This window comes from Tachypleus tridentatus, chromosome 7, assembly GCF_004210375.1.
Source record: "Tachypleus tridentatus isolate NWPU-2018 chromosome 7, ASM421037v1, whole genome shotgun sequence".
NCBI lineage: Eukaryota > Metazoa > Arthropoda > Merostomata > Xiphosura > Limulidae > Tachypleus > Tachypleus tridentatus.
In genome coordinates this window covers 101,410,400-101,423,334 of record NC_134831.1, presented here as the reverse complement: position 1 = coordinate 101,423,334, position 12,935 = coordinate 101,410,400, and positions in this window count along the sequence as shown.

Here is a 12,935-nt window from a genome sequence, read left to right as displayed (position 1 = left end):
TACAAGAAAACATATAATATATCGAGAAACGATTCCCAAGTATCCAACATCGCAAGCGTGTAAACTATGTGGACGAACATTGATGTAAGGGAGGGGGGCGCAACTGAGCAGTTCTACATTTTCTGTTGTTTTGGTTTTTATGACGCCCAGTTTCCAATAAATGTGGCTCTCCAACACTATCTACTCTATAATCACTAGTAGGAAATTGACCAAGAGAGGAGATATTGACTGCATTTCGAAACAACAAGGCCAAATCACCTCTAGAACAACTATCCATTTCCAGCAACATCAAACGTTTTTAATGGCCGGCAAATAACATGACAAAGCAAGGACACGTGCAAAGGCTATTCCCACTAACAGTGTGGCTAAAAGTACGAACACCCATCAACGCTAATTTAAATATATCGACAGTAAAATAGCTGTCATCACGGCATGTATGTATCGTTTATAGCTTGAAAAATTACACAACGTCTACATGTACATTTATATGAATATCTGACGTATTTATACCTAAGTTACTTAAACTAGTTTGTTGATTTGAAGGCTTTACTTTGAGCATTGGTGAACGTTTCGGTCGAACTGTCGCTAACAATAGTAATTTGTTCGACATTTTCATCGACGATGTTATTTAGTTAATTATATAATTAATTAACACATTATTTCCCTTATGTCTACCGCCATCATTGGTTATACATCCGTTTAACTGAACCTAAACTCACAGGCCATTAGATGTTTCAGAATTCTAATGTATTTTAATTAGTTTAGTTTCACAGTTAAAAGATGTAGTTTATAAATACAAAAGTAACATTACATTATTTATTATATACAAAGAGCGGGACAAAAGTCACAACATAATTTGTACAGTTGGTACAGTTTGAACTATACCGCTGGTACTAAAGAAAATATTATGAAGACATCTCAAACTAGTTTAATTGTTGTTTGTTTTGAATTTTCGCACTAAGCTACTCGAGGGGTATCTGTGCTAGCCGTCCCTAATTTTGCAGTGTAAGACTAGAGGGAAGGCAGCTAGTCATCACCACCCACCGCCAACTCTTGGGCTACTCTTTTACCAACGAAAAGTGGGATTGACCAACACATTATAACGCCCCCACGGCTGGGAGGGCGGGCATGTTTAGCGCGACTCGGATGCGAACCCGTGACCCTCAGATTACGAGCGCATGCCTTAACGCGCTCGGCCAAAGAAAGAAAAAACTATATTTTTTAATAATACAATAATATAGCCACTTTTGCCCCACCCTGTATACTAATAAATTAATAGTTGCGCCATCCGAGTCTTTTTTTATTTGTTGTTCTATAAAGTCTACCTAAAACTTTAAAATTGTTCGTTCATCAAAACAACTTGCATTTATTTATGAATTAATTTTCCTCGCCGAAACACGAATTTCAGTGAATTAATAACGACATATAAGCACTTCAAAGAATTTCGAGTTATTAAAGGTAAGTAAACGATTTTGTACCGGAAAAACTTGTACTTGATATAAATAAAACTGTGTGCAAGATGCAAATCATTGTGTTAACACTGCTTATAGTTAGGGTATTGTATGCCTGTCTCTCAAAGTTTCATATTAGCTTAATAGCACTTGTCAAGATACTCTCACAAACTTAAGCCTAAAGCTTTCCCATGTCGTAGTATACTTCACTAAACACATTTAATACAAAGACGAAATGTAAATTACATCACATCGCGAAGAAGGAAAGCTAAACGAGAAGAAATAGTTAGATTTTTTTAAACTAGTCTTATTACTTACATGCCAAATAAAGACTGTGAAAATAAATAAACAAGTGCTCACACTTAAACAATCCCTTCTTAGCACCATGGTCAGTACACATTTGTGATACCTCAAACGTTACACTATTGTTAGTACCCGATTGAGTTAAATTAAGACATACGAGGGCTGTTAAAAAAATACGCGGACTGACGTCATAAAACAAAATGTACTTTATTTAGAAGTTACAGGTCTGGGACTCCTTCAAAGTACTCTCTTCCCCAACGCATACACTTATCCCAACGGTGTTTCCACTTGTTGAAACAGTCCTGGTACGCTTCTTTTGTAATGTCCTCCAGCTCCTTCGTCGTATTTGCCTTAATCTCGGAAATCGTTTCAAATCTTCTTCCTTTCAAGGGTCTTTTGAGTTTGGGGAACAAGAAAAAATCGCAAGGAGCAAGGTCAGGTGAGTAGGGGGGGGGAGAACAGTGATCGAGTGTTTGGCCAAAAACTCATGAGTTCTGAGGCACAAATTTCGCAGCAACGCAGTGCATCTTCAATTTTTCGGTCAAAATCTCGTAACAAGATCCAACTGATATCTCACACTCTTCAGCAAGTTCCCTGACAGTCAGACGTCGATTTGCCCACACCAGGGTGTTGATTTTGTCGACGTGTGGGTCGTCAGTTGACGTAGAAGGACGTCCATCTTCAATGGACTGTCGACCATCCTTAAAACGTTCATGCCACTTGAAACATGCCGTACGCTTCATAGCAACATCACCGTAAGCCGTGTTAAGCATAGCAAAAGTTTCAGTTGCAGATTTTCCAAGTTTAACACAAAATTTCACAGCAAGTCGTTGCTCCTTCAGGTCATTCATTCTGAAATCCGCCAAACGAAAAAATCGCACTTCACTTAAAACCGCGTAGCTAATACACAAATGAAGATATCTGCAATCGGGAAATGGCGTCGTAATCAGCTGATCAGTGCGAACCTAGCGACACTAAGCGGATTCCCTGGAACCAACTGGAGCCGCGCAATTCAAACAGTCCGCGTATTTTTTGAACAGACCTCGTACACAATACTTGGCTTCAGTACAGCAGTTAGAATCTTGGTCGTAACTTATACACACATTCTTTAAGTTAAATCTATTTTATTAAATAGGTGTTTAAAATTTAGTTTTAGAACATTAATTATGACAATTTATCACAAAAATGAAAACTTATCAAATGATGCAAATCCATTAGCATTATTTTCCCTATATTGAATATATGTATTAACAAGTGTTATTATCGACTGCTAAACTAAGCCTAGTTCATTTGCAAATAAATAAATAAACGCGGAGCACATCGTGTTTGATACAATACTTTCTAACCTATTGAGTATTACACTTGAAATATCTCTCCAGTTAGTTTATTTATTTCTTTTTTCTTACTAACATTTCTTCTCAACAAAGTTTACAGGATTTTCAATACAGTCTAACGTTTTCGATTAAAATCGCAGGATAATCTTAAATAAATCGAAAATTCTACCAACAGGTGACGCCTATCAACCCAGAATATACCATACAAATATTTAACATGAATTTATGCTTAATAGCGCCACAATATATTTTATCTCTTTTATAATTGTCAAAATTCAACAAGTCATACTTTAATAATGTTCAAAGATTTTTGTCACTAAGTTAGTCATATTAAGAAATAGTCTAAAATTCAAATACGGACCTTTCATTTTGTAGTATGAACTTTAAAACACAACAAAAAAGAATTAATAATAAGTTAAGCAATGAACACACGAAGTTGTTATTTGATTTTTACTATAGTTTTTCGACAGTTAAAAATTGGCCTAATCAATTTACCACTAAAAGAGTGAACTTTTTAAAGCTATTTTTTCTAACAAATTGAGGGTACAGCTGTAAGTCTACAGATTTATAACGCTACCATCAAGGGTTCGATCTCCCCTCAATGGACTCAGCAGGTAGCCCGATGTGGCTTTGTCATAAGAAAACACTAATAAGTTTAAGGGAGTTAATTTAGAAGTTAGTTAAAACAAGAATGAAGAATCGAAAACAAAATAAAACATTAACCAGAGAAATATAAACATTTTGATTCGCTTGCCACTTTACAGATACAATTAGATAAAGAAATACCCATTATTTTTATCTGAATAGTTTTTTCTATAACATTGTCTAGGGAAATTGTCAAATGCTGGTTTCACAAAATGTGGAATAAAATCAATTGAGAAATACTTCACAATAAACGAGAACCACACATTATTCTCAAGAAATATAACGGGCTTGCTGTTATCAGCCGTCTCTCACTACATAACTTGTTTTCTTCAATCGAGGACCTTGTTTATTGCACGACGAAAACTGTCTCAGATAGTATTGCCATAGCAACAGTTACACCATTGATTACAGTATCAATAATGCTTCAAAATTCAGATCAGCATAGATTCAGAGATCAGGCTCTTGCGAAAAGGAGATATAAATATGTTATGATCAAATTACTGTCGTACTTTTGTTGTTCTCCGAGTTTCGTGGCGAGAGAATAATCAATGATTCGTAAACACACGCATTTCGAAATGTTTACATGGAACTTCAAATATTGATGTCAGGTGTTGTTTGTTTGGTTTCAGTTACAAAGATAAGAATGGTGTCATTTGGACAACTAAGACACTTGTTTGAAAGCGATCAATGGATTTTTGTGAAAGTATAAAAAGGTTCTACAGAGATAACGTGAAGTATGTAAATCGTGGACGACATGTATTGAATCTACTATTTGAAAATTTGCTGAAATTATTACAATTTAGTTTTTAAGGATACTGAGTAAAAATTCGTAAGTCAAAAATGAGGAGTATAGCTTTTATGTTTCTTGTCTATTTCGTAGAATTAGAGCCACCCAGATAGGGAGGGTTGATGGAATCTGTGACATTTTGTCACGGATGACCAAGAGAAATTACTGCTGAATAAAAAATAAAAAAGAGAGAGAGAAAACGGGTCAGAAAAAATAAGTTGATGAAAATAGAGAGTGGATCATATAGGATATGGAGCTGTAAACGGCAAAATGTTTTGGGTGCTGTTAATTATCTTTACAAATGACATTCAATGAAATTGCCATGACAAATTGATTAACATTATCTGGATATGCTAATTATTTAACTAATTTTCAAAATGATGTCATAAAATACATATAAGGCCCTAAAGTAAATAAATATACATACATGGTTGTTATGGAGAAGGGTCTCCATAATTAAAGTATGCTTTGACACCCTCTAATCTCTGAGCAGCCCCACTAAATACGTAACATATACGTAAAATATGTCAGACTGAAATGTAGAGAAGATATATAAATAAATATATGTCCAAATCACTGAAAATGTTAAAAAAGAAAGAAGATATTCTCTGCTCAAACGATTTTGTTTAAAGTTAAGCCTAAAGCAACACAATGGGTTACCTGCAGTTTACCTGCCAGGGATATCGAAACCCGGATTCTAACGTTCTAAATTGGCAGAAATATTGTTATGCCATTTACAAGAAAATCAAACTTACAATTATTGTTTCTTTGAGTCAAGGATACTTGATAAGTAAAGCATTTTCATTGCATATCGATTTGATTGTAGTTAAGCACAAAGCTCCGAGAATATCGAAACCTGAATTTTAGCGTTGTAAGTTCACATACATACCACTGTGGATTGTTTTGAATTTCGAGCAAAGCTACATGAGGACTATCTGCGCTAGCAATCCCTAATTTAGCAGTGTAAGACTAGAAGGAAGGCAGTCAGTCAGTCATCATCACCCGTCGCCAACTCTAGGACTGTTCCTTTACCAACGAATAGTGCGATTGACTGTAACATTATAACGCTCCCCCCACGGTTGAAAAGGCGAGTATGTTTGGTGTGACGGGGATTCGAACCCGCGACCCTAGGATTACGAGTCGAGTGCCTTGAACCACCTAGCCATGCTGGGCCCATACCACTGTGTCACTCGGGGGGGGGGGAGACTACATATCGGTCTCGCTTTTAGAATGGTAGATGACAATGTAAAACCAAAAAAAAATCAAAGCATTTTGTGCCTGTACAAAATGTACTTTTTCCACGCTATTTTACCTCGAGGAAAATAATGCTATGAATTAAAAGTGTTTCATTGAGTCATGCTAACTACTGATTTTAAAAAAAATAATGATTTGTAAATTTGAATAAAAATTAATAGACGTCCTTAGAACAACGATATTCATAATATTAGTGACATTTGTGACAATAAAGATTACTATAATAAAAACATCGAACTGATTTTTAAAATTGCGAAAAAACTTAAATTTATAGATCCTAATAAACAACACAAATCACGTTCGATTTCAAAACTTTAATAATCTTCCTCCAACAAAGGACTTATTTTGAAACAATAGAACTAACTGTCAATACTTTAGGACGTAAAACAACCGAGCGAAGAAATAGTTGATACCAATCAAGACTGGGAAAACATTTCTGGTATTTTCCATACCCCTCACTATCAAGACTGAGAAAACATTTCTGGTGTTTTCCATGCCCCTCACTATCAAGACTGAGAAAACATTTCTGGTGTTTTTCATGCCCCTCACTACCAAGACTGAGAAAACATTTCTGGTATTTTCCATACCCCTCACTATCAAGACTGAGAAAACATTTCTGGTGTTTTTCATGCCCCTCACTATCAAGACTGAGAAAACATTTCTGGTGTTTTTCATGCCCCTCACTACCAAGACGGGGAAAACATTTCTGGTATTTTCCATGCCCCTCACTATCAAGACTGAGAAAACATTTCTGGTATTTTCCATACCCCTCACTATCAAGACTGAGAAAACATTTCTGGTGTTTTCCATGCCCCTCACTATCAAGACTGAGAAAACATTTCTGGTATTTTCCATGCCTCTCACTACCAAGACGGGGAAAACATTTCTGGTATTTTCCATGCCCCTCACTATCAAGACTGAGAAAACATTTCTGGTATTTTCCATGCCTCTCACTACCAAGACGGGGAAAACATTTCTGGTGTTTTTCATGCCTCTCACTACCAAGACGGGGAAAACATTTCTGGTATTTTCCATGCCCCTCACTATCAAGACTGAGAAAACATTTCTGGTGTTTTTCATGCCCCTCACTATCAAGACTGAGAAAACATTTCTGGTGTTTTTCATGCCCCTCACTACCAAGACGGGGAAAACATTTCTGGTATTTTCCATGCCTCTCACTACCAAGACGGGGAAAACATTTCTGGTATTTTCCATGCCCCTCACTATCAAGACTGAGAAAACATTTCTGGTGTTTTTCATGCCCCTCACTACCAAGACGGGGAAAACATTTCTGGTATTTTCCATGCCTCTCACTACCAAGACGGGGAAAACATTTCTGGTATTTTCCATGCCCCTCACTACCAAGACGGGGAAAACATTTCTGGTATTTTCCATGCCCCTCACTACCAAGACGGGGAAAACATTTCTGGTATTTTCCATGCCCCTCACTATCAAGACTGAGAAAACATTTCTGGTGTTTTTCATGCCCCTCACTACCAAGACGGGGAAACATTTCTGGTATTTTCCATGCCTCTCACTACCAAGACGGGGAAAACATTTCTGGTATTTTCCATACCCCTCACTATCAAGACTGAGAAAACATTTCTGGTGTTTTTCATGCCCCTCACTACCAAGACGGGGAAAACATTTCTGGTATTTTCCATGCCCCTCACTATCAAGACTGAGAAAACATTTCTGGTGTTTTTCATGCCCCTCACTACCAAGACGGGGAAACATTTCTGGTATTTTCCATGCCTCTCACTACCAAGACGGGGAAAACATTTCTGGTATTTTCCATACCCCTCACTATCAAGACTGAGAAAACATTTCTGGTGTTTTTCATGCCCCTCACTACCAAGACGGGGAAAACATTTCTGGTATTTTCCATGCCCCTCACTATCAAGACTGGGAAAACATTTCTGGTATTTTTCATGCCCCTCACTACCAAGACTAGGAACACATTTCTGGTATTTTCCATGTCCCTCACTTGTATTTTCCTTATTCTATCATTTTCATGCCCGCTATTTAAGTAACGCTTTCTTATATTATGTGTTAGTTCGATAAATCATGTTCTATTAGAAAATAATATTTTACGCTGTCGTGCTAACAAACTCACGTAGACATAACTTTATTTGATAAAATTAGACGTACAGTAAACAATAAAGTAATTGAAATGATAATAGCGTACACAGTATGAAATAGCTATGAGTGTTCAGTGTATAACTGAAACAAAGAAACTCACAAAAACGAAGAATAAAACCCCTAAAATTAACTAAAGGACGTTTATAGTAGTCTATGAAACGAAATGAAACTAAATTGTTACAAATTAAAGTAAATGTAAAGCTATAATAAATGCTAACTTAGCTAATTATGCAAAAACGTCTAAATACGTGTTCGTAAAGTGATATATATACGGTTTTGAACGAACTGCGCATGAGTATTTTAGACCTAAGTCGACAAATCCGATAGCAATTGTATTTATTGTACTCTTATATTTTAATAGAAAATTGTGCTTTGTTTGAAATACCCTGTAAATAAAAAACTAAAGTAGAAATCGAAGCAACTCATGACGTGATAACAATGACTGAGCCATTATGTACCATACTAATTTAATAGAAAAGTTTGACTGAGCTAAAAAGAGGTAAGGTGATTTTGAATTAAAAAACTAATATGCAATTCTAACTTCTTGGAGAAAGGCCTGACTAATAAGGTTTGTAGCGTTTTATCGAGAAATGTGCGAGAAAAGTTCTGAACAGACGAACGCAAGCTTATTATTTACATAGATAGGCTTAGTTCCATCCTCACAACAACCTAACTCCCTCTACCTTTGAGAAATACTTCAGTGAAAACTCACTGTATATTATATAGCAATTATACAAGTGAACCAAATGATAAATCAAGTGACTTCAGCTACCGAATCTGTTCAAAATATTATAATACCAAAATAAACCAATGACGAAATCTTAAAGCGACTTCTAAATAGTTTATTTTATTTTGTTTTTAAATTTCGCCCAAACCTACACAAGGATTATCTGCGCTAGCCGTTCCTAATTTTTCAATGTAAGACTAGAGAGGAGGCAGCTAGTCACCACCACCCTCCGCCAACTCTTGGGCTACTCTTCTACCAACGAATAGTAGCATTGACCGTCACATTATAACGCCCCCACGGCTGAAAGGGCGAGCATGTTTGGTACTTCTAGATAGAAATAATGAATTAAAATTTCAGTCTACTCAAAGAAAATTCAGTTCAAGTTTCACTATATCAAGGCCCAGCATGGCCAGGTGGTTAAGGAGCTCGACCCGTAATCTAAGGGTACCAGGTTTGAATCCCAGTCACACCAAAACATGCTCGCCCTCCCAGCCGTGAGGGCGTTATAATGTGACGGTCAATCCAACAATTCGTTGTTAAAATAGTATCCCAATAGTTGGCGGTGAGTGATGATAACTAGCTGCCTTCCCTCTCGTTTTGCACTGCTAAATTAGCGACGGCTAGTGCAGATAACCCTCGTGTAGCTTTGCGCGATATTCAAAACAAACAAACAAACATGGTGTCAAAAATGAAATGTAATATTTTCTGTTGGATTTCAGTTACGGATTTTAACAGATATAACAAAATGTATACATATGTTATATTAACATATTTCAGTTGGAACAGATATAACAAAATGTATACATATGTTCTATTAACATATTTCAGTTGGAACAGATATAACAAAATGTATACATATGTTCTATTAACATATTTCAGTTGGAACAGATCTAACAAAATGTATACATATGTTATATTAACATATTTCAGTTGGAACAGATATAACAAAATGTATACATATGTTATATTAACATATTTCAGTTGGAACAGATATAACAAAATCTATACATATGTTATATTAACATATTTCAATTGGAACAGATATAACAAAATGTATACATATGTTATATTAACATATTTCAGTTGGAACAGATATAACAAAATGTATACATATGTTATATTAACATATTTCAGTTGGAACAGATATAACAAAATGTATACATATGTTATATTAACATATTTCAATTGGAACAGATATAACAAAATGTATACATATGTTATATCAACATATTTCAGTTGGAACAGATATAACAAAATGTATACATATGTTATATTAACATATTTCAGTTGGAACAGACATAACAAAATGTATACATATGTTATATTAACATATTTCAGTTGGAACAGACATAACAAAATGTATACATATGTTATATTAACATATTTCAGTTGGAACAGATATAACAAAATGTATACATATGTTATATTAACATATTTCAATTGGAACAGATATAACAAAATGTATACATATGTTATATTAACATATTTCAGTTGGAACAGATATAACAAAATGTATACATATGTTATATTAACATATTTCAATTGGAACAGATATAACAAAATGTATACATATGTTATATCAACATATTTCAGTTGGAACAGATATAACAAAATGTATACATATGTTATATTAACATATTTCAGTTGGAACAGACATAACAAAATGTATACATATGTTATATTAACATATTTCAGTTGGAACAGACATAACAAAATGTATACATATGTTATATTAACATATTTCAGTTGGAACAGATATAACAAAATGTATACATATGTTATATTAACATATTTCAATTGGAACAGATATAACAAAATGTATACATATGTTATATTAACATATTTCAGTTGGAACAGATATAACAAAATGTATACATATGTTATATTAACATATTTCAATTGGAACAGATATAACAAAATGTATACATATGTTATATCAACATATTTCAGTTGGAACAGATATAACAAAATGTATACATATGTTATATTAACATATTTCAGTTGGAACAGACATAACAAAATGTATACATATGTTATATTAACATATTTCAGTTGGAACAGACATAACAAAATGTATACATATGTTATATTAACATATTTCAGTTGGAACAGATATAACAAAATGTATACATATGTTATATTAACATATTTCAATTGGAACAGATATAACAAAATGTATACATATGTTATATTAACATATTTCAGTTGGAACAGATATAACAAAATGTATACATATGTTCTATTAACATATTTCAGTTGGAACAGATATAACAAAATGTATACATATGTTATATTAACATATTTCAGTTGGAACAGATATAACAAAATGTATACATATGTTATATTAACATATTTCAGTTGGAACAGATATAACAAAATGTATACATATGTTATATTAACATATTTCAGTTGGAACAGATATAACAAAATGTATACATATGTTATATTAACATATTTCAGTTGGAACAGATATAACAAAATGTATACATGTGTTATATTAGCATATTTCAAAAGTATAATATTAAACATACATCTTTAAAGGTACATCAATCAAATTATGTCTGTGCTTAAATTGCAAACACGAAACAAATAAAACATAACGTTTTAAATTTTGTTCTTGTGCTGCCATCTGTTGGCTTTATTTGTGGTTAATTAAATTGTGTTATCGGACAATTAATTCCATTTATCTTTTATATCAACTACTTGCTTTTCTTTGTACACGAAGCCAACAATTAAAACTTGTAATGATGAAAATCTGTTGGCGTGTGTTTAAAATATTAACTCAAAAGAACAGTTTTGTTGCACATCTAATAATATTGATAATAATTATCTCTGTCAATATGTCGTTTCAATATTATATAAATTGTTTTGGTTTCTTTTAAATTCCACGCAAAGCTATACGAGGGCTATCTGCGCTAGCCGTCCTTAATTTAACAGTGTAAGACTAGAAGGAAGACAGCTAGTCACCACCACCCACCGCCAACTCTTGGGCTACTCTTTTCCCAACAAATTGGAATTAACCGTCACATTATAACGCCCCACGGCTGAAAGGGCGAACATGTTTGGCGTGACGGGGATTCGAACCCACGACCCTCAGCTTACGAGTCGAATGCCTTAACCACCTGGCCATGCCGGGCCCTCATATAAATGAAATAAAACCCTTGGTGGAATAGTTCTAAAGTAGTGATCATAAAAATCACATCTCTACTGTATGTGGAAAACTTTGTTAAAACACATCTCTACTGTATGTGGAAAATTTTGTAGAAAAAAATTGGAACAAGTTTCAAGTTTAAAAACTGCAATAGAAGCTATGAACATCGTATATCACAGAGAAATACATCACGTCATCCCATAAGTGATGTCCGAAAATTTAATACAGAAAGTGCATCACAATTTCTGTCTTTGTAAAAGCTTTAATGACTAAAGTATGTAATAGAACGTGTATAAAAATGTTCAGACAAATAAAAGAAACTAACCTAACTCCACTTTTCAGATCATAAATCAAATAAACCCTTATGAAGATGGATGTGTTTGAGGAATACATCAGGCATATAATGTTTTATGTGTTTAAAAAACACAATAGTGCAGCAGAAACCACACGAAACATTCAAAGTGTTTCTGGTGCGGAGTTTCTCAATGAAAGAAAATGTTGAATGTGGTTTCAGAAGTTCAAATCATGTGACTACAGTTTAAGTGATACGCCACGTTCAGGTCTTCCTGTTGAGTTTAACGATAACTTGCTGCTGGCTGTACTTGATGAAGATGGTATTGTAACAGTTGAAGAACTAGCACAGAAGCTCAATTCAACCCATTTAACAGTTCACCGTCATCTCTCACAGCTTGAAAAGGTGTTAAAACTTGGAAAATGGGTCTCCCATGATTTGACAGAAGCCAACCTTAGAGAAAGAATGGACATTTGCAATTTTCTGCATTCTGGTGAACGTAACTCACCTTTTTTGGACAGGTTGGTGACTGGAGATGAAAAATGGATATATAAAAATGTTAAGCGCCCGCAGACAATGACTCAGTGCAGGTAAACTGGCTAACGCACAGCCCAAAATGAACCTCCACCCTAGGAAAGTCTTGTGAAGCGTTTGGTGTGATCCACTTTGAGTTACTGCCACTCAATGTAACGATTACATCAGACTTCTATTGTCAACAGTTAGAGCGCTTGAATGTTGGGGTTTGTATGATACGATATAAAGAAATATGTAAGAATCATTTATTCAATTATATATATAAGTTCTCTATACATTGTATACACTCTACTGCTTATTAGGTTTAGGTAAGAT